This window comes from Crocodylus siamensis, chromosome 2 (genome assembly GCF_052110815.1).
Source record: "Crocodylus siamensis isolate JL-2025a chromosome 2, ASM5211081v1, whole genome shotgun sequence".
Taxonomy (NCBI): domain Eukaryota; kingdom Metazoa; phylum Chordata; order Crocodylia; family Crocodylidae; genus Crocodylus; species Crocodylus siamensis.
Genome location: NC_143396.1, coordinates 214,106,428 through 214,134,142, shown reverse-complemented (window position 1 = coordinate 214,134,142; position 27,715 = coordinate 214,106,428). Strand labels below are relative to the sequence as shown.

The 27,715-nt window shown below is 43.4% G+C and overlaps 1 long non-coding RNA gene across 2 annotated transcripts; it reads right to left on the bottom strand.

The window, feature by feature from the left end:
- Positions 1-63: 63 nt before the first annotated feature.
- LOC149871685 (uncharacterized) lies at positions 64-27,715 on the bottom strand. 2 transcript variants are annotated; one of them, XR_016440553.1, is made up of 6 exons: positions 27,579-27,715; positions 20,670-20,727; positions 4,272-4,346; positions 4,013-4,093; positions 2,661-2,794; positions 64-1,603 (listed from the first exon to the last, which is right to left on the bottom strand). It is a non-coding gene; the product is annotated as an uncharacterized LOC149871685 (long non-coding RNA). The 2 variants fall into 2 exon arrangements; XR_016440554.1 differs by lacking the exon at positions 4,013-4,093.

Genomic DNA, 27,715 nt, shown 5'->3' with positions numbered 1-27,715 from the left:
TAACTTCTAAATACTAAGGAAAATCCAGGGGCACTAAGTTAAATTAAAGAACAAGGTGGTAATTGAATTTTTTTATTTAGAATACAAACTAAATTGGCAAAAAGCGCAAATGAAGGAGCTATCTAATGGTAAAAACAGGGAATTTGTGCAACTCTGACCCAAGGATTCTGTTCTGCTGCTGACACATCATGTGATTTTGCACAAACCATTTCATATCTGCCCTTGCAAAATGCAATTGTTTATCTTGAGCTATAAAGATCAGTCAGTTCCCATGAGTCTGGGTATGGAAGGCAGGTATAAACATGGGAGTAGGAGAAGGAATCAAAGGGGAATAACGATAGAGGAATAAGTGATTCTATAATTCATGGCTAAGTATGAGCAAAAATGGCAGCAGGAAAAGAACTGAGGATGTGTCTATTCATGGTTGGTAGGAGGAGAATAGCAGGAAGTGGATTTGATACAACAGTAGATGTGTTGAATGAGTACTGTCACAGTTTGACAGTTACACATGACTAGAATATCAGGGCTAGGGACAGACGTTACACATAAACTGGTTTAAGTGATCAGAAACTGGTTCAAAACTATAACAGAACAGATGTTCAGTGCACATAAACCAGTTTGAAAATGGCTGAAACCACTTTGAGATAAACCTGGCTGAATGTAGTACCAGACTTAATGGATTTGGGTCAAGCAAGTTTTTGTAATGTCTGTCCCAGACCCACGAGGGCATGAGTAATAACAACAACAACTATTATCATTATTATTGTTCTGTTATTATAATTATAGTTGTTGCTGTTGTTATTAAAAGGTTCTCTGTTTGGAAGAATGGAACTCATGAGATTTGGATTAGATTTCTGCCTTTGCCAGAGACTTCTTGTATGACGTCTGCTGCATTACTTGGTCTCATTTTCTCAGCATCGGTATATCCAACTGCAGTCTGTTGAAGGTGAAGGTGCTCCTCATTTTCAAATATTAACCTGTCTAGCTTCCATGCATCATTTTGGTCAAGTCATATTTCTTTTAGCTGCATTCTTATGTCTTTGTTCATGTTGAATTGTATATGTGCTACAAAGTGTGACGAAAGTTATGAGATCTTTGTCTTCTTTGTCTTTGTAGAACAGAAGGTAACAGTCTTTCTGATGAGTCTTTTTCTAGTTATATTGTAAACACTTTGAGACAAAGACTTTTTGATAAAGGACTATTTCAAATTACAATAAAATCTAATATTAAAGTAATTTACCATATCATCAGGATAACAAATATCTTACCCTGTGTTTAAATATATGTAAATATATTTCTGATTGGTCTAGAAGAATTGGAATCAATTTTCTTCAGAAATAGGAAGTACTCCAAAAATTAAGAGTATGTTTAGTAGTCAATATTTTTCACATAACAATAACTACAGCAGGCTTATTGAAAAATAAAATGCAAGGCTAATGTAGATTTCTTTTTTTAATTGCTTACTGATATAATGTTCATTATTGCTTCTTCGAAGGCAGTATCACTATTGTTCATTGCATGCAGTGACAGTGTGACATATGATGTTTCCTATGTATTGGGAAGTGTGAATTTATAAAGGTAGCTTATTGAAGAGGAATTTAATCTGTGGAAATAAATAGAAAGTACATAAACATCATCATTTCCCATTTGTAATGGAAAGGGTTTACAAGAATTAATAGTTGCATATAAAATATTTTCAAAAGTGCCACTAATGTTCTCTAGAATTGTTAAAGAAACCCATTACAGAGAATAAGAGGAACAAATGGGAATACACAGAGAGGGAAATTTGGTGCATTTTTCACACATAGTGTTTTCAGCAGGAAGGATTGGGATGGCTAATAACTATATGGAAACCTATGGGAAATGGAATAGAAGTAAGTGAATAAGCTTTTAATAAACCAAATGATTGTAATCCTCATGCAAATAATGGTCCCTATATTACATAAGTGTCAGTGGACAATTCAAGGACATTCAAATAAGGCCAACTGGAAAACAGACAAGTGGTAGATAGCACAGCGTGTGGAGAAAGAGCCACAGGGAGTTTAATACAGAGTGTCTTAAAAGAAAAGGAGAATGGGCACTAAGTTTCAAGTTGTTGAGCTATTCTTAAGAAATAGGGGACGTGTCTACAGGAGATGCTACATTGCTGTAGCTATGTGGTATAGCGATGTAGCATTCGCATGCAAAAACGGTAACACTGCAGCTATGTCACTGTAGCAATGCACTCCCTTGCTATAGTGCATCACTACAATGATGTAGTAGCCAAAAATAACCACACCACTGACCACCATCATTTAGTACTTCCTAATGTATTAAATTACAGTACTAAATAAATAAAGTACTAAAGCACATATAAACATGCCCACTGAGCATAATACAGTGAATGAGAACTGAGTTGACTTGGGGCCTCAGGGAATATACTCCATATATTCTGGATCTCATGGCAGGTGAAGACAGATAACAAAGTAATTGCAAATAGTTCCACATTACTGACATTGTAGGAGAAAGAAATCCTAAAGTAAAAATGTAAATGTAGATATTAAGATCCAAATTCTATTTTTAGGTATGTAAGTGGGCTTAGGCACCTGAGTGCTGTCCTACTCTTCCCTTTCATGTTGCCAAAAATCCATTAGTGCATTTATTTTCTAACACACAATTACCTTTCCTTAAGATTGAGTCACAAAAATGAAGTGAGAAGTTGAAGGACTCCCACCGACGTTTGCCATCATCTGTTTTTCAGGGACTTGAGCAAGGTGAAATAGAAACACATTGGGTTCTTCAATCCACTTACAGGCTAATATGTGGAATAGAATCTGGTTTAAGTATCAGAAAGCTGACATGCAAATACCAACTGCATGTATTTTCTAAGCTAAACACTAAGGTAGATTTCTTTTTTTAATGGCTTACTCATATAATGTTCATTAGAGCTCCTTGGAAGGCAATATCACATTCTTCATTGGATGCAGTGACAGGGTGACATATGATGCTCCATATGTGTTAGGAAGTTATTTTCATAGAACTTCATTAGGAAAATTTCTACAAGTTCAAGATGGATTTTTTGGTCAAACCCAGAGCAAGAGAGACCCACCCCTCAAGTCAGAATACTCTGATTTATAGAAGACCCACATTCTAGTCTCTTCTCTACTAAAGTCTCTTTAGGGGCCAATGAATAATGAATATATTTCTGCTATAAAATCAAGTAGAGCAGACACTTAAGTATGGGTCTCCCATATTCTATGTGAGTGCTATGACCACTGGTTATTGACTATATGAGGTGACTCTCTAATTACTTCATTATAAAAACACAGCACATTTTGTGTTTTGGTGCAAAACAAAGCCACATTTAAAAATCTATTTATTTTCCATTAGCCAAAGTGCCTTAGTGCTAAACAAGCACCAGAACTGCTAAGAGGGACCTTTCTTCTAAGGTAATTGAGCTCCCTTTTCCTTTTCCCCAGAAGCAGACATGGCACAGTATGTAGTCCTGCAAATTTTCATATCATGCTTTATTTTTATTTTTCCGTTCTGTGGACATAAGGGTGGGAGAGTCATTCTGTCTCCATGGTCTGTTCAGTAAGGAAGAGGGACCAATTAGGGGCATGGTTCTTGGCTAATGGTGCAAAGTAACAACTGGTACAAACCAAAAAGCAATAACAAATTTATCCATTGTAGGATGGTGAGGTTATTTAAAAAAAAATGATGCAGAGAATCATACACCATCAATTTTGTTCAGTGCCAGGACCACACAAAATAAAAATGTATTCATGTTAATTTTGAGCCTCTAGGCCCTCAGTGATGGGGTACTACACTCACCAATGATTAATTCAGCAGCTTGGCAGGCAGTAGTGCTTTGCTTGCAACAGTGCCAAGGGGGGCTACTCAAGCACAGAGACTAATCTCAGATAAAAAGCTGTGAGGAAAAGTCACAGAGAGAAGGCAGTGTTCAGCCTTTGCCTTTCAGGGACATACAGGAAGGCAGGGTGGGGGTGCAATTCTTAGCCACATAATTTACCTGTTGCATCTTAGCATGAAGACAAGCAGGTGCATCTGCATGGACATTTAGGCAGTACTACAGAGCAATGTTTTTTGTCACCTTTCAAAGAAATAGAAAAGCTCAATTTTTTATCTTCCTTATGCCATCTCTGTCATTGAGAAAACCTCCCATTTTATTTTAATTGTCAGTGGGTACAAATAGTGTTAATTGAAGGAGCTACCTTGATTTACTTCAGTTTATTGTCTAGCCCCTTCTTTTCACTTAAGGTGTTTCTTACCTGAGGGTAAGAAGAGTTCAAACTGACTGCAGCATGTTCATTCCATTTGGAAAGTGTTTCCTCTGGCTGTTCCTACTAGAAAGAGAGAGACAGAGGCAGGCTCAGCAGGAGAGGGACGCTTGTGAATTCTGTTGCATTCTGGAGAGCATGTAGGTTAATCATTACCTTAAGATATTGGGGCAGATAGAGCAGTCAGGTTGTGAAGCATTCAGATCAGAGGTGACTTACCGTGTGTGAGCTGAATGTAAAGAAAAGAGGGAATAAGATCTGAAAAATTAGGTTAATGCCTAGCTATATTTTATAGAACTGTAAATTTTTAAGTAGAGGTTTTCAAGATTTCAAAGGCCAGATGCCTTCATATCATTCTTAAAAAAAAGCCTTCCTAACATCTTTAAGATCAGGATAACTTTGATTCCAGCTCTCCTAGTCCTTTGCAGACTGTTTTCTGTTACTTTTTGAATAGATAGAAGTGTTTATTGTGGGATTTTTTTTTTCCTCCAGACTTTAGGTCTTTAGTAAAATAGTTTAAAAATGTCAATCCCTTCAAGGGAGGAATTTAGAAAGAAAAAGGGAAAAAAACCACAATCCCAGAATGCTAGGAAGCAAGAAAGTGTCAGGATTGTTCCTTGAATTGCCTAGTGCATAGTTAAATAAGTAAGCCCATTATTTCATGATTTCTAAGACAAGTAATTACGTAATCCATTCGTAATTTTGAAATGTGACAACACCCTCACTGGCTTTTTGCCTCTTCTAAAAATGCATTAATATTACTTTTTTATCCCAGTTCAGAAGCTACTGTTGAATTATCTATGCTTAGCTAAGATGTTGCTGTTTAAACTATAATGAAGGCATTATCTGGACCCAAGTCTCTTTGGAACCTGCTGGGTAGGATCCCAGATAGTACTAGAATAGCCTATCCCTTAAACTTACAAGCTCAAGTTCATTTAGTCTATTTTAGAAATTCCTAATAACATTTAGTGGACCTAGTCTGCAGAGGAGTTTAGAAGAATAATGAAATAGGCTAGATGTATAATTGTCACAAAAAAATTTAGATAAGTTAAAAATTTAAATGATATGTAGCATTTTCTAACCAACTATTAACATTTGACATGTAAAATGATGGATAAAATATTGTAATGTAAAACTAAAAAGTAAGGTTTGCTTCCTCCCCCACTCCCCATGCTTAACATGAATGGTAAGAAATGTGGCCATTTTAGATGTATCCACTTTCCAAGCTTAGCAAAATACTTCTAAGACAAAAGTCTCACTGGGCTAGGATATTTTTAGATTATCACTTAAGATCACAAGATGTTTAATAACTGAAAACAATTAAAAAAACAAACACCTCTAACAATAATAAATTAGGTCCAATATTTCTGTCGTTGATGAATGGAATTAACCTAATTATTTCAGTGATATTTACTGAATATAAAAGTCAACATTTAACATATATTTACTTTTTGGATTCTGACAACTTTAACATTTTAATCAGTAATAATTGTAACTTTCACAGCAATTATACTAGAGATCCTAGGATACTAGCCCTTATTTACCATTGCCTATTGAAGACACTTTGGCAAGCTTCATTCATTTACATCAGCTGAATATTTTGTCCAAGGAGATTCTATTTTTAATTTATTGCAAAAAATACCATTAAAACAATGTCTCCTAAATTCATAGAATACATTTGTCACTGATCTAGATTGTAGGACTCCTCTATTATCTCATTTTTCCTGTTAGCTTTATAATACTATAACTTTGGATAGCATTTTAGGGCACGTCCACACATGCAAGCATGTGGGCTTGCAGCAGCTCATAAAGAAGCGGTACATATTTAAGCCTGGGCTTTTTGCCTTAGTGCACATGCTGGGGCATGCACTTTGCTGTGGAGCAAACTGTGCAACCTAGGCCAAAATAACCCTGCCTGGCTCCTCCTGGATCTTCAGCCAGGGGGGAGCTAGAGCCTGGGGCCAGCACCTGTGCTGTCCCCAGCAGTATAAAAAGCTCCCCTGTCCTGGCCCCATCCATAAAAAAACTGCTCTGGCAAGCAGGTCGGGGCTACTCATTCTCTGGAGCTTTTGGGGCCCATCCAATTGATACCCGAGTACACTACCCCTTGTGTCAGCTGGACTGCTGCAGCAGCATCCCAAATCCATTTTTTAAAATACCCCCAAATCCATGTTCTTCCACATTTAAAACAAAAAAAACACTTTAAACACGTGCACGCACACACTCACACACACATATCTAGACAGAGAGAGAGAGAGTAATAAGTTGGATAATGCTTTATTGGCATATTTACAATGTTAAAGCAATTTGGGAGCCTACCAGTGTCTCTATCATCACGCAAAAATAAATTCTAAATACCTATATCTGTTGATCTGTGCTTTTAGTTTTCTTCATACATGATAGAAAAGTGCAGGCTCTCCAGGGATCTAGCAGACCTCCTGAGGCTAAAAAGAAAGGCCTACAATGGATAGAGGATGGGATTCAACTCCAAGGACTATTATTCTGCACTTGTCTGGTCCTGCAGGGAGCAAACCAGGAAAGCCAAGGCTGCAACTGAACTCCAAATACCTTTGAGCATCAAGGACAATAAAAAGTCCTTTTTCAGATATGTGGGGAGCTGGAGGAAAAGCAAGGACAACATTGGACTCCTGCTGAACCAGATGGGGCAAGTCACAGTTGACACCTAGGAAAAAGCCAACCTATTACATGGTTGCATCCACACAACCTAGTACATGGGTATTTTGCATTGGTCTTTCATCAGTCCCATGCCTACCACGGGACAGGGAGGTCTGGGTGAGGGAGATCCCCTACCCTCAATTAATGCTGATCTTGTGAAGGAACACCTTGAGAGGCTGGGTACCTTTAAGTCAGCTGGCCCTGACAATCTACACCCCAGGGTACTCAAGGAGCTGGTGAGCATCATACCCAGCCTCTGGCACAGAACATTGAAAATTTCTGGTGCTCTAATGTAGTACCCAAAGACTAGAGGAAGGCCAATGCGGTGCCTATCTTCAAGAAAGGGAGGAAAGTAGATCCGGGTAACATCAGCCTGACTTCTGTCCCGGAAATCCTAGAAATTTTATTAAGGAGGACATCCTTAATGGACTGGCCAATGCCAACATGCTGAGGGATAGCCAGCACGGGTTTGTTGCAAGTAGGTCTCGCTTGACCAATCTCATTACCTTCTACAACCAGGTGAGCTATCACCTGGACAAGGGAGAAGAGATTGATGTCATATATCTTGACTTCAAAAAAGCCTTCCATCTGGTATCTCATGAACATCTCTTGGAAAAACTGGCCAATTGTAGCCTTGGGTCCACCACAATCCTCTGACTGAGGAATTGGCTGTGTGGTCGGACCTAGATGGTGGTAATTGACAGAAGACAATCATTGTGGTGCCCTGTGACCAGTGGGATACCTCAAGGCTCTGTCCTGGGACCCATACTGTTCAACATCTTCATTAATGATGTGGACATTGGAGTCAGGAGTGGACTGGCCAAGTTCGCCCATGACACCAAACTTTGGGGCAAAGCATCCACACCTGAGGACTGGAGGGTGATCCAGGCTGACCTGGCTAGGCTCTGCAAATGGGCAGATGAGAACCTGATGGTGTTTAACACCGAAAAATGCAAGGTTCTCCACCTTGGGAGGAAAAACCTGCAGCATGCTTATAGGCTCGGCAGTGCTACGCTGGCTAGCACTATGGAAGAAAGAGACTTGGGGGTCATCATTGATCACATGATGAACATGAGCCTGCAATGTAATGCTGCAGCTACTAAATCAACCAAAATGCTGGCTTGCATTGATAGATGCTTCTCAAGCAAATCCTGGGATGTCATTCTCCCCTTGTACTTGGCTTTGGTGAGGCCGCAGCTCAAGTACTGCATCCAGTTTTGGGCTCCACAATTCAAAAAGGATGTGGAGAAGCTTGAGAGAGTCCAGAGAAGAGCCATGTGCATGATCAGAGGTCAGGAAAACAGACCTTACGACAACAGGCTAAGAGCTATGGGGCTCTTTAGCCTGGAAAAGCATAGGCTTAGGTGTGATCTGATGGCCACCTATAAATTTATCAGGGGTGACCACCAGTACCTGGGGGATCGTTTGTTCACCAGAGCACCCCAAGGGAAGATGAGGTTGAATGGTTATAACTACTGCAAGACCGTTTCAGGCTGGACATAAGGAAGAATTTCTTTACTGTCCGAGTCCCCAAGGTCTGGAACAGTCTGCCAGCGGAGGTGGTTCAAGCACCTACATTGAACACCTTCAAGAGTAAATTGGATGCTTATCTTGCTGGGATCCTATGACCCCAGCTGACTTCCTGCCCTTTGGGCAGGGGGCTGGACTTGATGATCTCCCGAGGTCCCTTCCATCCATAATGCCTATGAAATCTATGAAATCAATGATGGGTGTGTGATGGGGGGTTGTTGTGTTTGTAGAAAGGGGGCAATAAGGGGTGTGAAGGAAGGTGGATGGGTGGATGTGGAGGGATGTGGGTTGGTCTGTGGGTAGGAGTGGGGCACTTTAGGTGTGGGGGACCTTGTGTGATGGCTGCTCAGGAGGGGTGGGCCCCCTAGCCCCCACAGGGTGCAGCTCCCCCCACACAGCACATGGATTGCCCCCCTGCCCAGGGTTCCAGATCCCCCCTCGAGGGCCACAGCCCCTATCCTCCACAGGGCCCCAGTCGCCCTGCCCAGGGTCCATAACTAATCTTTAACAGCAGCAGCGGGGAGCCATGCGCTGAGCCCAGCCTGGTTCTGCTGGCCCTGGTGCTGCTCTTGCCACCCAGCCAGGCTGGTTTTGTGGCAGCAGGACCCGGTGCAGCACATGTGGACTGCATGCTAGGCCCAGCTGGGTTCTGGGCCCCCTGTAAAGCTCAACTGGGCAGGGCCCATGGTGAAAAGACCTAGTGCAGCATGTGAGGACCATGTGCAAGGCCAAGCCAGGTCCTGGGGCTCCTCTGCAGCCCAGCTGGGCTGGACCCAGATCCCTGAGGCTTGCTAGTCTGGCTTTGCATTGGAGTGGATTCCATGGCTCCGGGACATGCGCACATGAAGCCGCACCTCCCAGAGCCCTGTGACCCACTCCATTGTAAGGCCGGACTAGCGAGCCACATGGGGCTGGGCCAGGTCCTCACCCCACTGCGGACACAGGGGGCAGAGGTGGGAGATGGCCCTGGGGCCTGGCCCATGTTGACAGGAGCCAGCATGGCATGCAGTTCCTGTGTGCTGCGCTGGGTCCTGTCACAGCCAAACCCTTCCTATAGCTGCAAGACCTGACCTGGCATGCGGTGACCACGTGGAGCTGAGCTGGTTCCTTCTGGCCCTGGGGCTGCTTGTGCCAACTGGCAGCCGGGCAGCATTAGCAGCCCCAAGGCTGGCAGGACCCAGCTTGGCTCCATGCATTCTCGGTGTTCTGGGCCGGGCCTGGGAACACAAGCTGCCTGGGGCCAACAGGACACAACTTGGCTCTGCATGGTTCCCGCGCACCAGGCTGGACCAGGAAGCATGAGCTGCATGGTGCCCAGGCAGCTCATGCTCCCCAGCCCAGCCCAGCGCGCAGGGATTGTGTGGAGCTGAGCTGCATCCTGGCGGCTCCAGGTGGCTTGTGTTCCCCAGCCTTGCCCAGTGCACATGGGAACTGCACGGCTATGTGGGAACTGCACGCTGCACCAGCTCCTTTCAGCATGGGCTGAGCCCAGGGCAGCTCCTGCCTCTGGCCCCTGTGCCTGCAGGGGGGTGAAGACCAGGCCCAGCCCCATGTGACTTGCTAGTCCATCCTTCTACCAGAGCGGGTCACAGGGCTCCAGGAGGCACAGCTCCTGTGAGCACCTCCCAGAGCCATTTGACCCACTCCAGTGCAAAGCCAGACTACTGAGCCTCAGGGATCTGGGCCAGGTCCTCACCCCACCCCCCACAGCCCCAGGAACATCACCCCAGCACCACTCTCCAACCCCCCACATCCCCACTTCCACCCCTCACCCCCCCCCGCGACACTCAGGAGACAGAAGGAACACAAAAATGATGCTCTGGTTTTGATCTTTTGGAGGACTGGTTCCAGGCACCGTCTTGAACCGTGCCTTGCTCTGCTCCATTGCAGAGCAGTTTTTTAGACCCTAGGATATCCAGGGGTCTAATTTTCTCTCTGCACTACAAATATGCAACACAGGGAACATTTTTTTGTTTCCACATGTGCCTGTTGCCCCACCTCAAAGGAGTCTGAGGTAGGGCAACAGGCATGTGCATGCTTATCTGGATGCACCCTTACAGAACAATCCTTGTCCCAAATACCTTGTAGTCCAGAGAAATACTTCTGTAGGGAGATTAACTGTGGGAAAGACATTAAGGGTCTACTGCACTCATAGTCATTGGACATTTAAGATATAGTAGTACAACAGTTGGAGGAGATGACATCATAGGTAGAATTTGTAAAGTGGTAGAATAACAAATGCAAAGAGGGGTTATTTTGAAGTAATGCATGAAGCACTTATTCTAAATCTAAGAATGAGTGCTGGTGGTTACTGCAGATAAATGAAATGATAAATGTTGAGATGTTATAAACCCTACTAAAAACATTATGTTTTCAGTACCATTTGATTTCTGTGACTATATTTGAACTTTGTTTGGGAGAACATATACAGCGGACTTCAAATTATCTATGTCCACGATAAACTATAGCACTCCTCTTTACAAATCTGCTAAATCAGTCATATTTAAAGAAGCACCATCAAGATAAAAAACACACAATAAATCGTAGATGTGGTTTTTAGAAGAATTTGTTTGGACATGTGCAAAAGCATTACCAGAATTGTAAGAGAGAACAGCCTAGAATATGAGGGCTTTTGCATTTCATATTTCTTATGCATTGTGGTGCTTTCTGTGGAAACTTAGACCAGCATTTTTTGGGTCTACTTTTATGGCTCTCATCCACATAGTATCTCATTTACTACCAGAACTGAATGAACAGGAGTAGGGGGCCTCAAAATACTGGAAGCACTTGTCCCTAAACCATGAGGCTACCAATGCAGCCAGAGACTCCAGGGCTATCCCTGCCTCCCTCCCCTATCCCACCAATGCTAAACTGCATTTCTTTGCTAGCTGCTCCAGGGGCAGGGGCATGGACCATAACCTGGACTGCACTGGGCAGGGAGGGGTTTAATTCTCTCCTCCCTGTCCTACCAACAGGGATGCAAGCTGGAGTCTGCCAGGTGCTACCTCTTTGCTGCTTCAGCAGCGGTGCCAGGGGCAGCTAGATGCTGGCCATTATGGCATCTAAGAGAGAGGGGGCAGGGAAGGGGGTTATTCCCTCCTATACCTCCACTACTCCTGAGGGACTGCAGCTAGGTCTTCCTGCCCTGACTGCCACTACCATCACTACTCACTCCCTGCTTGGGCAAGCAGTGGAATAACCCCATTCTGCCCCCTCCACCAGATGCTGGAGGAAAGGGGGAAAAATCCTGCTCCCTGTTGCCCCCCAAAAGGGACTGTGCTGGTTGGTCTCTTGCAGGAGCAAGGGGGTAGGGATCCTGATGGCAGCAGCAGCTCCAGTCACAGTGCCCAGGGTAGTGCAAGCTTCTTCCCAGCAGGGGGCCATGCTGTGGGGTAGGCAGTTCCCCACCAGTAAAGGGCTTGTGTTCTGAGAAACCATGACAGGAACTGCTTCCCTGATCATATTCGCTCATCCCTTGCCACTCCAGAGGCCGGGTGGGGGCAGGGCCAGATGCTGGCCAGCAGGGCCTTTTAGGTGCAGGAAGGGAAAGGGGTTATTCTCTTCTCTGCCCTCGGGACACCTCAGTGGAGTCTGCCCACTCCAACTGGTGCTGCAGGTGCCAACTCTGTGCTTGGGGCAAGTGGCAAAATAAGGGGGCAGGAAGGCACGCCAGAGGGAGCGGGGCAGGAGGGGGTTTATTCTGCTGCTTGCCCCAAGCACAGAGTGAGCAGCAGTGGCAGTGATCAGGGTAGATAGATCCCACTACAGTGCCCCAGGGGCAGAGAGGGGAATAATCCCACTCCCTACCCTTCAGTTAAGGGGCCCTGCAGGCCTGCATCAGGCCCCACCCCCACCCGGCCACTGTAATGGTGAGGAGGGACTAACCATGACAGGGGCAGTAGTCCCTGTCATTGTTTCCTGGAGTGCAAGCCCCTTCCTGATGGGGGAATGCCTGCCCTGCAACATGGCTTCCCATTGGGAAGAGGATCACACTCCCCAAACACCATGACAGAGGCTGCTGTCTCCATCATAGTTTCATAGTTTCTAGGGTCAGAAGGGACCTGAGTAGATCATCTAGTCCGACCCCCTGCCATGGCAGGAAAGATTACTGGGGTCAAACGACCCCAGCAAGGTGTTCATCTAACCTCCTCTTAAAGACATCAAGAGCCCTTCCCCCTTGCCACTGTAGTGGCAGCGTTGGGGGCACGGACAGAGCCCAGATGACAGGGCCACTTAGGCAGGGGGGCAGGGATGGGGATTTCCCCCATCCTTCTGGCATCTAGTGATGGAGCTAGGATGGGGCTTATTCTGCCACTTGCCCCAAACAGGGAGAGGGCAGCAACAATGGTGGTTGGGACAGACAGATGCCACTGCAGTGGCCTGGGGGTAGAGAGGGGAATAACCTCCATCTCTGGCCCTCTGCCTCACAGGGCCATGCCCGCTGATGTTTGTCTACACCCGGCTTTGCCACTGGAACAGTGAGGGGGGAGTGCCCACTGGACCCCAGCTGAGGTCCATACAGGCAGGACAAGGAAGGGGGAATTAAACTCCCTCCCTGGTCAATTCAGCCCAGGCTACTACTGGTACTGACCACCCCCTCAGCACAGCTTCCCAGCAGGTGAAGCAGTGTTTAACACCCCCCCACTTTGCCAGCTCCTGGCCTGAGCAACTGCAGGGATGTGCCTACATTTTCTCAGTCCAGAGGTAATGTCTGTGCACTTGCAAATTAGTTCATCTTGGCAGGTTAAACTAACCTGCCAAGATTAAATCAATTGAGGCGCTGGCTTTTTGAATGTCCCTAGGCCAGGTTCCTGAATTCTCATCAGTGCATGAAATAGACTGAAGTTGATTCAGGAATTTGGAAGCCTTTGAAGAAAATGTTGCCTCGGTCCAAGACCCCTGATTCAGCTGATACTTCTAGGCTCCCAAATCTCTTTTTTAGCAAGGTAAACAAGAAATCCAAACAGCTGGGTGGGTGAGTTGGAAGAAAATCAAGCAGGTTTCCAAAGGAAATTTGCCTGGCAGGCAGGTTTTAAAATTTGTCTCCACTGAAGCTCTGTCCAGTTTTCATGGGAACTTTGAGCTGGAATAGTCTTCACAAAGAGTTTTGATTTAGATGAGCACGTGCATTCTCAAGCAGAAAATGGTCCAGTGGAAGAATGTCTGACCAACTTTACTAAGCATATCTAGACACAACACCCTACAACTTTTCAACATTTTAACAAATACTTAGTTTACTGTACAACTCAAATCAAGCACCCAAACTCCCATGTTTTTATTAACACTGGATTCAATCCAAAGCCCAGAAAGAAATAGGAAAGCTTATAACTATGCAGTAATCAGATTCTGCCCCTCAGTTGCTGCTTTCTGAATAAATGCAGAATATATAAAAAAGAAAATGTAAAGACATTTAAAATCAGGCTTTTCCCCTAATAACAATGGTCTAGAGCCTCATTGGATTTAAATGCAACTCCTTTTTCACAAAAGGAGTGACTGGTTTCATCATTGAGGATCTTGTTCATAATGGTTAATAATGTAGTACACACATGTTCACAAAATTCCCAGTCCATTAAATCTTCCATTTTCTTGCAAATGTGGGAGTAATATTTAGACCAGTTCTTATGTGGTTAAAAAAATACAACCACCACCTGCCATTGACAGAAATTTAATTTTATTTCTAATTAGCTAGAAATGAGTACGAAATTCAATGAAACCAAGCAGTAACCGGGGGACTGAGTGAGTTACCTTTTTCTATTAGTCTATAATAATGTAATATACTGTATAAACAGGCTTCCATGACCTTTAGAGCCACTTCAGAATCCAATAAACGACATCAACCCAGCTCTGTCAGCAGCACAGATTTTTATCAGTGTACTGCTGTTTACTGCCACTGTATTGGGCTTTCATGGTTTTTTATGTCATTTTTGTCTGTTCTAGAATTTTAAAATGTTATTAAACTGATTTTCATACTATATTGTAGTAGGATCGAGCTCCTACAGCCACCTATGGCTCACAGATTTTATTCTAGATAAATGTACCAGTTTGTATGGGATTCAACCCACTTGGCTTTAGTTTGCTGGTTACTCTGCCAGCCTAGGCCTATTTCCTGTAGTCCAGCTTCTGAGCCTCAGCCTTGTCTGACCCTTGGCCCATCTAACTCTGCTTTGGCCTGTGTCACTCAGCTTGGGCCCTTGGCCCATCTCACTCTGCTGAGGCTCAGATCCTGGCCCTGTCAGCTGGAGCATTCCCCTATCTCCCTGTTAGGGATCAGGCCCTGGTTTTCACAGCTGGAGCTTGCCCCTGATATGGCTGAAAATCTGAAGCATCTCTAAGGCACCCATGTGTGGTCTCCTGTCCTGTAAGTTCCCCTTGGCTGTATACCTGAATCTCTCAGGGACAGCCTGGGTGATGGTCAGTCCTTTGCTGCAGCCATCTTTCTCAGGAGCTTCTTTCCCTGCTGCCTGTAGGATAAGACTGCTTTCTCTGACTAAGGGCCTTGATTTATATGCCTTGAAGCTCTGTCCCTCCTCCTGTCAGCCACACTGAGAAGCTTCCACTTTTAATTAGGAGCTAGCCTGAGCTCCTGCTGCTGCAGCTCCACACAGCCAGCTTGGCCTGCTGCATTCTCTACTTCCCTGTTACACATATATTAAGCAGTTGCTAAGTGAAGCAACTATCATCTTCACTTTGTATATACTGCATAAGCTTGTGCCACTCATTTGATCCAGTTTCCATGGTTTTCTTCTTCATTTCTTTCAAATCTAAGCCTGATGTGAGCTATTAAATAACCAAAGTACTGGGAGAGTAAAGACCCAAAAACAGCTGTTAGAAAGATCTTTGTCTACTAAAATGAAGAGATCTACAGTCTTGATGCCTGAAATGTATTCCTGTTTGTGCCACCAACGTATTTGATAACATTAGGTAAATGATAAAATAGATAAAAATATATTTATTTGAAAATATACTTATTTCAAAGGGTTTTTAACATGGTACACAGCCAAATGGCACATTTGGCATCCCACTATAACAGTCTCTCTGATTTGCGAGCACAACAAAGAACTTGTCAACTGATACCAGCATAATGGAACTGCCATCTTTGTCATTTACTAAGTAGTTTTAACTTCTATGACTATATTACTCCTGTTATATTACTTTGGTTTGATGTTTATGAATGCCTTTTTTACATCAAAGAAGGCTGACCATAATGCTTGTTATCATATCTTCTGCCTCTCTTATCCCAGATTGAAATGAGATGATCAGCTTTGTCCAACGTGGTGGAGATTTCCACTGTATCGACCATTTTTTCAACAGTTAAAGTGCTATGAACCAATGGAATTGCTTGTATGTACCTTTATACCAGAATGGGAGTGGACACATATAACACTTAAATCAGAAAGACAAACAAAGTGGCGGACCCCTTTCCCCTTTTTAAATAATTCAAGGTTATGTCTGCCCATAGAAGTCAGGTTAAACAGTCAGTTTTCTAAATAAAGGAAAATAGGCTCAGTTAAATAATTAAAATAATGAAAACCCAGCATTTATGATTGTAAGGGAGAAGAGAAGGCGGTGGGCCTTGAGCAACCCCACCTAGATACCCCCGAGAATCCCCCATGTGCCTGGGCTCAAAAAGCACGGTGGGAACCTACCCTTTGCAGGGACACAGCAGGAGGGAGCAGGAGCAGGATAAAAGGGGCACCGGAACCGGCCCAGGAGGCGGCGGATCCGGAAGGATCAGGCAGAGGAGTTGGCGCTGGCGGGAGTGCTCTCCGGCGGATCCGAGCTGCTTGAAGGTGCGGCCGAACCTTTTGGGGTAAGCGGAGCACCACAGCAGGGCTTGAGACCCAGGGCATCAGGCCCAACAAGGACGAAGAAGGCTAAAGGCTGCGGGGAGCGGCCAGGACCCTGTACGGGCCGGAGACGTAGGGGACAGCAATGGAGCGGATGCTGGGACGCAGGAGTCGCCGGTATCTGTGTTTGGTTTTTTTTCTTCTTTTCCCTTCAGGTGATACGGGCGGAGCAGCTCATCCTGGAGTCAAAAGGGGGACTCTCCCACCCTTCGGCAGACGGGGGAGCACCGGGGTCAGCTGTTGAGAATCGAAGCTGGCGGCACACCCCAGGTGCCCTCAGCCATGGGTTTTTTTCATTGGCTGCACCTTGTTTTCCTTTTTGGAACATCACAAACTAATGACCGATCCAGTTGGATGGTCGCTCCCAGTGTATCGGGCGAGGGTGTAGGGGTGGAGGAGCCCTCATCAACCTGGGACCCTGGAGTGAAGGAGTCTCATTTCTGGACTGTACGCGCTGGACCAACTGAACCTATCAGAGTCATCATCAAAGTCATGGCAGGCGAGACAGGCACGTATGAACACCCACCCAGCAGTGAGTCACTCCTTCTGCCTCCAGTGGGCGGTCCTAAGATGGGGAGGCGGTATATACTGCGGCTAAAGATTCACTCCCCTACAAAGATATATACTATCATTCATCTAACTAGTTAACACATAGTTATACACATCCAAGAAACTATGAATGTCTAAGTTCCAAAGTCAGGAAAAGCCAGAAGTAAGGTTTTATTGAATTAAGGGGAAAAAAAGTTGTTTATGATAATGTAATAACTTAGATACAACATAAATGAACACAAGGATGAATTAAAAATTGCACCAAAAATTTAATTCTAACATCTCTTAATTTTGAAAGCATTTAACATGTTTTTAGTTAAATATCCTAATTTAAAGAAACTGGAAAAGTAAAATTTGTCACATGGAATGACTTAGATCAGTGTTTCTCAAACTATCTGATGTGGCAGACGGGCAATTTTTTTTTCCAGTGGGCCAGGGACTGGTGCCCGGTTCAGCTGACGGCAGCAACTGCATACAACACTGCTACACAAATGCGCAACCCGCTGTTTCTTTCTCTTTCCTCACCTCGCACGACGTGATGTCACCTGGAGTGTTGGGATTTATGAACTGTGGTGCTATGACATATCAATGTTATGCTTCTGAAAATATATTTCTTTCTTTCCTGGCAACTCGCTGCAGACCGGCGACCAGTGGCTCGCAGACCAGCCCCAGACCACCACTTGGAGAAGCACTGACTTAGATCATTACCAGATTTCAGACCTGTAGATCCTCAGCATGGCCATCTACCACTTGAGCTATACAACAACTGACAGCAATAAATTGCACCAAACACTAGAAGTGGTGTATGGGAGGAGGGTCCATATCTATTTACTGACAGCAGAGGAATGCAGGTGGTCAGGACTCTGCTTATACACATAGACTTCTTGCTTGTTGCTTTTAATTTTATGTATTTTCTTGAGTTTTACATTGCCTTAAACTCCATTTTGTATTTTTCTGTAGCTTGACATAAGCGTTTGACCTTATTATGCTGAAGAATGCAGACAGATAAAAGACCAAATCAAGAAGAATCCACCCAGAACAGTGAGAGAACAGCGGCAATCACCCTTCAAGGAAGAACACAGTGATAACGTAGCAAAACCCCAGAGGGCTGGGCAAATTGACAAAGCTATAAAAGATGGGGCGAGACATATTGATTTTGGGTCTTGTTCTGCATGTCATCCTGGAGCATCGGTTCCTCTGAGAAGATGGACTGGCAGGAGCCTGGCTCCCTACTCATGATCAACTTGGCTGCCCACTAGGTTGATCCAAGAACTGATAAGACTGGTAATGTGTACCAGGGCAGAACAGAAATTGGGGTATGAATGTGTGTGTGTATGCGTGTGTGTGTGTATTAAGCGCTTAATCAATAAATGCAGCATCTTGCTTTATCCTCCCTCATAAGGTCTTGCTCATGATCTGAGCAACTGGCATAACACTCTTTGAGCCAGATTCCATTCCACCTATTAGACATCTAAGTAGACAGGCACCTAAGGGCATTTTTATTCCACCAGGTCCAGGCAACTTTGTAATACATTTCCACCTTACTCTTAAGATTGAGTTGCAAATAAATAAATAAATAAATAGATAAATAAAAGGAGGGAGGACAGAGACCCACCCACATTTTAAATTAATCATTTTTCAGGAACTCAAGAAGGATAGAATAGAAACACACTTAAGCACCTAACAGGAGGAGTAGAATCTGACCCTTCATTTCAATTTTTGATTCCTAAGGAGACCATATGCTATTGGTTATAAATTCTTACAGTTTATAGCCCTTTATTTTGACCCACACTCTAATTCCTGCTTCTATCCTTGTCATCCTACTTCTTCCTGCCATCTCATGTTCTCCTCTAACTTTTCAAACATTCTTCAAACTCTCCTACTGTTTTAACTCCTGCCTCAGGTTTAGACTCCATGACCTTATCCTGGAACAGGAAGGGTAATATAGGAACAGTCTTGTTGCTAAGAAACAGCTGGAAGGAGACATGAGACTGCTTACTATAGGTGGAATCTTCAGAGAATTTGGACACCCAGCCCTACCAACTCACTGCTGAGCATGTGCAATTTTTTTTAGAAACTTACAACTGGATCTGTAATGTTTGTTTTTTTGTCTGGTGCCCAAACTGAAAAAACGAGTGTGTGGGGGAGTCTAATGTTAGATCACCCTAAAACCTATTGTTTCATTTTAGAAGTAGTCATCCATTTTTTTGTCTTTTTCACATACAGGTTGATTATAAAAGAACCATATTTTGAAACAAAATATTCATAGATTCATAGAGTGTAAAGCCAGAAGGGACCTTGAAGATTATCGGGTCCAGCCCCTGCACCAAGCAGGAAAGATAACTGGGGATTACATGACCCCAGCAAGGTGACTGTCTAGTCTCCTCTTGAAGATAATGTTGAAATGTTTCACTTAGAAAGCATTGAGATGTTTTTGCTTTTCTGAATTTCACCTCCCCTTCATTTCTGTAGCTTATTCTGTTCACAAATGAATACAAGTAACCCCTATAAAACCACAGTTTATTAGTGAGTTGACTTTTTGCTAAAAGCATTTACCCCAGTACTACTTACATGTGTACCAAATTTGTAAAAATGTCCATGCTGGTAAAAGACTATTTTCTTTTGTATTTCCTATATTTCAGTTCCTTTGGAGACAGTAGTACGTCTCAATAATGTGTTATGGTTTTTCTTTTTCTTTTTTTTAACAAGGGGGAAATAAAGCCCTTATTCTCTCTCATTTTCACATTCAGAAGCAGATGAACTCTTTAAGATGAAACTTGCAAAAGAATTTAGCCTCAAGCAGTCACTTGGCAAGAAAATTTTCAGCCCAAATATTTAAATTCTCTCAAAGTTACTAACAAATGAAAACAGGTCTCGTATAATGGAAAGCAACAGGAAACCTTAAATACAAAGAGTGCTGCCAGCTCTGCTTTGAATAGATTAATATTAATACATTAGTAAATATACATCCTCTCTATATATTTCCCTAACATAGATGTAAATTGATTAACAACAAGAAAACAGGGAAATTAAGATACAAAATAGAAAGGAACCATGTTTCTCTTTTGGAGGCTTGAACGCTAATCCTGACTTGACTCACAAGTTTAAAACCATGATTGCAATTTTTTATGAAGAAGGAAGATCAGCACCAGAGCTATAGAAGTTGCTGCGGGCCGTGACTGAGAACCAGTGCAATTACGGGGAGAAGAGGCTGTCACTGCAAGAACTGAAAGAGTTACAAGAATAGGATGCATTATCAAAGGCATATGTTTGTGATGGAGCCTAAGCCTGACAGAACAGAGTGCTGCAGGACTGAGGGGGGATGACAGAGGTGTGGGAACCTCAGCTTTTAATCTGCAGAACATGAAGAAAGCTGCATGGGAAGAGAAATATGGGCTCTGCTCCCTCAAGCTTTATGCCTTTCACAAAGTGATGCTAAGCCAGGCATTCAAATATTGATAAAGCCCCCTCACTCTTAAAAACAAAGACAACATTTGAAAATAATAAAGTGGATTTGGGGTTTTTTTGTGAAAGGGCCATCGATAGATGATGTTCAAGTCCTGTTTTCATGTGTTGATAACTTTGTGAGTATATTATAGATAAAGCAGCTCTTTGCTGCCTTTTTTAGTTGAACAACTTTTGAAGGGTCTGTCATTTCTATGAGAGTTTACAAATGCTAAAAAAAGTGATTATATTTTGTTACAAAACATAGTGCTAGGGCAGAGAGGTCACTTCTGGAAGATACTAATATCTAATTAAATTCCAATCAACATGTTTTTTGACTCACCATGGTTTTGTTTCCGGTGCTTCTGAAAGAAAATCCTCAGAAAAGCCCGCGCAGAATCCTATCAAGAGAAAAATACAGACAACGTAGTCAAAACGCCTGACCTTTTGTATAGAGCTATTGTTTAAACCTTTACCGGTTCCCATTTTGATGAAGAGAAATTGTAGTTATATAGGGTAAAATAGAGCAAAGCTGCTATTCTGTATGAAAAAAAATAGGCCTTAAAAGTGCCTCTTTCCAAATTCTCCCACCTTCCTTTCCTAATCCACCCCCCACTCTTGCTTTTGCTGTCTCCACAGTAACAGCAACACTGGGATTTTGTTGCGGTGTGTTTTGAAAGCTGCCTTTACTCTGAGAACTTAACATTTGACAATTGTGTCTCTTCTGCTGGCTCTGTCAAACCCAGCTTGCTTCTGATGGTAGAAGAAATCATCTGGAGAATCTCATTGTGACTGAAAGACTGTTCAGCTAAACGCATGCACATGCCAAAGAGCAACTCCCCTTATAATCTGCTGTTTCCTTTTGATTGCAAATGGTTTCCGACAGAGGGAATTGAAATTATGTACCCACAGATTTCTTTGGACGCAGGGCTACCAACACAGCAAATATATGCACAAGCAAACAAACAAACATGCTCATTTTCAATTGTTCTGAGGTACAGCTCATCAGTGCCACAGCAACAAAGTTTGGCGCCTGGGCCAAAGACCATAGCGGAAGCCCGCCCTCACCCTCCACACAGATCTGGGGGCACATGCTCCCCCACCCCATGCTTGCCTAGGAGTGCATGCAGTGGCAGGAGCTGCCCGCCTCACATCCCTGTGGCCCCCCCAAACAGCTCCATCCGTTGTCCCACCCCAGCTGGGCAGCACCTGTTGGCTCCCTTTCACTTTGGTGCCTGGGGTGGTTACCCCACTCGCTGGCACCCCCCCCCCTTTGCTACGGCATTGCAGCTCATCCATTAACTACATTGAGGTTGCACAACTTGTAAAGCACAAAAGGACTTCATTTTCATGCCACATATATATTCGGGACCCAAACTCTGCCATCCAACTAGCTACAGCTAGTTCCCATTGACTCCATAGTTTGGTCTCATGTTACTATATGCTAAGAGATTTTTCCAGAGGGCCTGAAATCCTCCTTTGCACAACAAAACAGTGTAAGGATCACAGAGAATAAGACCATATCTGGCCATTTGTCTTGGGTCTTGATCCTAGGTGCAGGGAAACCTGAGTATTTATTAGTTTTAATAAGCTCTGAGGGTCATCTTTACTTCACTATTTGTGCTTAGCATTTTGCTGAAGTTTCTGATGTAGAAGGGTCTCCTATTATTAGACTGTCCTCCAAGTAGTATCAATAGAGGCAGAAATCCACCAATCAATCTTCATTTTTTGAATATTCTTTTAAGGACTAAAAGAGCACAAAGTGTGCTCCCCCCAGTCCAGTATTCATTTCTTGTTGAGATAAATACAGCCTTTGTTCAGGGCTTCTCTTCATTTCATTATTCAGCATTCTTGTGTGGGGTTTCATTGTCTTCAGTCCTTTTACTGTAGTTTACTTCATTTTAAAGAAGAGTTAAAGCTGAACTTTATGTAGTGGTGATAGGTGCATACTAAGCATTTCTGAAATTTGGGAAAGTTTTAATTTGCATATGAATATGATTGATAGGACTTCTCTCTATAGTAAGCTAAGCCTGAACACTGGATTTTAACAGCCTTAGTCGTGGGAGTTAGGAATCTCAGTCCAAGTTTTTTGTTTGAGACCATCTATAATTATGATATTTTTCCATTTGTCATTTCTATATCACTTTTCATTCTGAAAGGCCTCCAAAAATTTTACAGCTACATACACACAGCTATATACACATACTGAAATGCCTTCAGGGGGTGGAGGTTGGCACACAGGCAGACCAATGAAAAACACCACATTGCACAACAGGAGAAGGAAAGACAAATTTTGGTCAAGGACACAGGAACAAACCCAGCTGATAGTAAAATCACCATACACTCCTTAATGTCCATGCAGAGCAGACGAGACCACTGAAAGACCACTGTATCGTAAATATCATAGCATTCAGTTTATCTGCTTTTTATCTACTGTTTAAACATTTCCCATTACACAAACCCGTTCTAATATATTCACGATCAGCATGGGCAGGCCTTTTTTTGTCAGCATGGAACATTGAAAGCATTTTAAAGATTTATCAGCATTTATTTTCTGTTTTACCATAATACCTATATACTTTCTTATATTATATATTATTCATATAAGCGTCTCTCCACACCAATATGAACCCCCCCCCCAACCTATTCCCCTTCAAATTCCTCATTAACCACTGTTACTATTATAAAGAAAAAATTGAGGGGCCAAGAAAGGTGGATTTAAATCTCCTGCTTATTTACATGGAAGTTAGGGAAGGGCATTTGACTCTGTCTATTCTTCTTTGTATTCTGCATCGTCTAGTAAAGCTTTTAAAGTTAAGTACTGTCCCTTACCTTATGGACCTCCCTTGTCTGGGAGGGAGGGGTAGGCAACCCTGACAAAGTCTCTTGGCATAACTGCATCACAAAACGTTACACACACACACACACACACACACACACACACACACAGAGTCTATATATATATATATATATAAAAAATATATATGTATATGAAGGTATGGGAAAATATATTACCACAAACCATCACTAATATATGTATCAGAAACCATCATATATATATTTCCCATACTATATTTGAATTTAATTTAGACTCTTACAAGTGAAAACATTGGAAAGAAAGTTGTATCCTGAGCTTAAAATCTGCATAATATGCAAAGCAGTATAAAGCAGAGAGAGAAAAGTAAATTCAGATAACCATGTGGTCCATCAGGAAGCAGTTAGACTGTCAGTGGGAATCCAGTGAGCAGGGTGTACAGCATGAAACAGAGAAGAAAGGCTTTAAAAAAACCTGCAGCCACTGCATTTGACTTTCTAATAAAGTCAGACACAGAGGAGAGCAAGGATGAAAATGAGAAAAGGGCGCACTTGTGATTCAGTCATTCTTGCTGTCACTGCCTTTATGGCTTTTCAGCAGGGCACAAAAGGCCAATCCACTAGAATATGAATCAGATACAGTCAAGGCCCTACTGAATAAGTAGGAGTCCTCAGACATCCCTGTTTAGGTCCTAATAGCTTTTTCCACCTCAATAACCTCTCACTGTAAAAAAACAAAAACAAAACAAAACAAAAACCTGATTTGATTTTTTTTCACCCCTTCGGATGTTATTGTGGGGAATGGGGTCTTTGGATAATTATGAAAGATTTAAAGAGCCCATGGAGCAGGTTCCCTCCCAACCCCTTTTGAAATCAGTTTTGTTCCTGTCATCTGGACTTCTGTTTTAGACATGCAACATTGTTACCAGGTTACAGATAGAAAGACATAGACAGACAGCAGAGAAAAGTGGTAAAGTGAAAAGAGAATTGAAAAGTTGAGCACTTTCCACACTAATTACATGACTCAAACTCTCTAGGAGAGATGTGAGTCAGGGTGCTCTATTATTGTCTTGCATAGAAATGGAAAGGATCACTATGCTATGCCACCCTGCTCCAAACAATCACATTGAAAACACCCTTAACTAATTTCGTTTGCAATCCAGGACCATTATCCTAGTATTTCAGAAGGTATTCTGAAGTTTCACTTCTGTCAGTTTTTGCAACAGGGCATATATAGATTCTAAGCAACAAGTGATTTAAGGTCACACTGTTGTCCAATATTTCTGCAGTTTTTCACTTGCCCCACTATGATATATGTAGCTATGGGCACATAATTCCATATTCTTTGAACTATTCTGCTGATTGTTCGGGTTTTGTTTCTTCATAGCTGTATTCCTGCACTAAGTGGACTGTGCAAGTTTACATTACCTATGTGTTTCCAATATTATGGTTAATGAAAAAGTGCCTTTATTTCCCCCCTCCTACATTGAATTATGCAAGAAGCAGAGACAATGGCAAACCAAAGGAATGGCCTACTTCAAGATAATACTTAACCATCTATACAAATGATCAACCAATTCACCCAGGCGTGAGAAGTTTTATTTATGCAGATGATTTGTGTACCAACAACCAAGATCAGAACTTCACCCAGGTCAAGGCCATGCTGACATCACTGCTGACTTGTAAGAATATTATATTTTAAAAATCAGCTATGTGGCAGTCCAAATACAACAGATTAGTCTCTTCCACCATCAGAACCTAGATATCAGTAAGAGACTTGACCTAACCTGGAATATAATAGCCCTTGCAACTGTTTGAATCCTATCTACTTGGGAGTAACACTAGACTGCATGCATTCAATAAAGCTCACACAGAAAAAACAAACTAGAAAGTTAGTTTTTGGAACAAAATATTAAAGAAGCTCATCAACTCTTGATGGGGGACCATGATCAGCTTGGGTGGGTCCAGCTACAGTAACTGATGCCCCCTGCTGGTCAGACTTGCCTGCTCTGCTTTCCAGTCCTATATCCTCCCGTTTCTCACTTACCATACCCTGATGTTAATAGCTAGGGACAGACATTACACATTAACTGATTTAAGGGATCAGAAACTGGTTTAAAACTGTAATAGAACATATGTTCAGTGCACATAAACCAGTTTCAAAATGTCTGACAATGGTTTAAGATAAACCTGGTTGAATGTAGCATCAGATTGAACTGATTTGGGTCCAACCAGTTTAAGCAATGTTTGTCCCAGATCCCTTCCTGGTTTAAGTTAAACCGTAGTCCCTCAGCAACCCAGATGCTTTGTTGCACTGGGCTGGGCTGGGCTGGGCTGGGCTGGGCTGGGCTGTACAGTCTGCCCCAGAGAACAGGGCTGGTCCCACCCCTGTGCTCCCTAGCTGGAGCTCCAGTGGAGAATGCAGGCACAGCAGGGTCTGCCTGGCTTCCTCCTACCCCCCTGCCCGCCCCCCCACTGCTTATTGCTGAAGCAGGGACTCTTCCCTTCCTCCCACCTCCCACAGAATGGGCTCCAGCGCCATAGACTCTAGGCACATGGTATGTTAGCTAATGATGGGGGGGAGAGGGGGTGCATGTGTGTGTGTGTGTGTGTGTGTGTGTGTGTGTCCAATTTAACTGGGACAGGCATACAAAACAGTGTCTGCTTAGGGCTTTTTGGAGTTAATCAACAGGTCAGCTAGTAATATCTCTCTGTTCCTTCTTTGGAAAAAGCTGTTTAAGAAGATCTTAAATTAATGAAAGGATTTTGTTTTGTTGATGGGCTAATAAATGCTACATTATCAGCCCCCTGCTGACTCCATCAGCTGTCAGGGAGTTTTCAGATCCTATGAAACAGGGAGAGGGAGATTGAAAAGCTCAGTATCATTAACAGATACAGGTACTGCACCCTTCCCCCAATCTTTTGTCTCAGAGTGCTAGCCCAGGGCTGGGGTTTCGCAACACTCCCACCCCTTGAGCCAGCAGGGGAAATTCTGGGACTGCAGGCAGTGTGGGAGTTTACACCCCCTCCCTAATCAGAGCATCCTGCTGGGGCCTGGACATGCCCCCCCCTCCAGGGGCCAGAGTACCTCCTTAGGTACCTTCCCCCTTGGTCCCATCCTCAGGGCTTCTCTTCCCTAAACACCAGGCTCAAGAATTCTCCCTATCACTGGCTTTCTGGTTCTCCACGGTGTGCTTCCCCTTTAAAACAAACTTCAGGACTTCTCTACCTTATCAACACCAATTGTGGTCCTACAGACACTAAATATTACCTTTTTGCCTTAACTATGCCTCAGGAGTTATAACTCTGGCCTCCAGCTCTCCCCATAGCCACACCAATGCTTCTCAGGTTTCCTATACTTGGCCTTTCTTCTATCCTATATTGGCCTCTGACCCTTCCTTCACTTCCCCAGGGCCTTGACTCTGGCAAATATGCTGCCTCTAAATTGATGGTTTTCCACCCACACAGCTCCCTGTGCCCTCAGCTGGCAAATCTCAAGGTATTGACTGCCCCTCAGGCAGCACCTGTGGCCTGCAAACCACCCCATCAGCTACAAGCCAAGTCTGTAGTCAAAACAAAATGTTAACACAAATAAACTGCTTCAAACTAAAACTCAGACCCTGCTTCAGGGCTTGTATTGCTGAAAAACTTTTCCCTATTGGCTGCCTCTCCCCCAGCCTCCAGATCACCTGTTTGGGTCTGCAGCCTCTCTTTCAGCAGCCTGTGTTTCCAGAAACTCCTTCCTTTGCAGAGCTCTGGACCAAAGTGCTTTTTCTGACACCAGAACCAGTGTTTATACATCTTTCCAGTCAGATGCCCCCCGACCAGTTTCAGGTTGGTCTCCCTGGCTTAATGGGCAGCCATCCCTTACCTGCTGCTGCTTACCTAGCAGCTCTGTATGCTCCCTTTTGACTACTTCTATGGGCTCTGCTTATTGCAGAACGGATTGCTCCTGAGTAGTCAGTTATAATTTTGGGGCTTCTGTCTTTATGTTTTTTCAGCTACTTACTTGGCAGCTGGACCTCGATCAGCTGCTTATGTCAAATTGCAGGTTTTACCCTGCTGCTTTTCTTCTTTTAAAGTAACAGGAGTCCCTAGCTCCCTGTTACAGGGGCCAATCCAAAAACATTACAAACTACTGCACTTGAACGTTGTTATTTGGCAGTTTAATACTCATGCCCAGTTTGAAAAAGCCACATGGAAAAAAGCTAAACAATGTGTGCCACAAAATTTGTAGGTGTATCATGGGTGCCTTAAGCCAATGAATGTCAATAGACTCCACCTAGTTGCCAGAATTGCCCCACCAGACATCAGAATAGCAGTGACAAATAAAATAGAATACACCTAAAAGATCAAAGACAAGACACACCCACTACATGGCCACACTGCTGCTCACAGTAGATTAAAATCATAGAAAATTATTTTCTGTACAACTCACCCACTGAATGAAACACCAACAGCTACATGAATATAAATGTAGCAATCATGACCAGGAGGGAATCAGAATGAATACCAAAACAGCTGAACATTTCACTGCAGGTGCAGAGACTGACTGGCCAACACAGAGAATCTTGA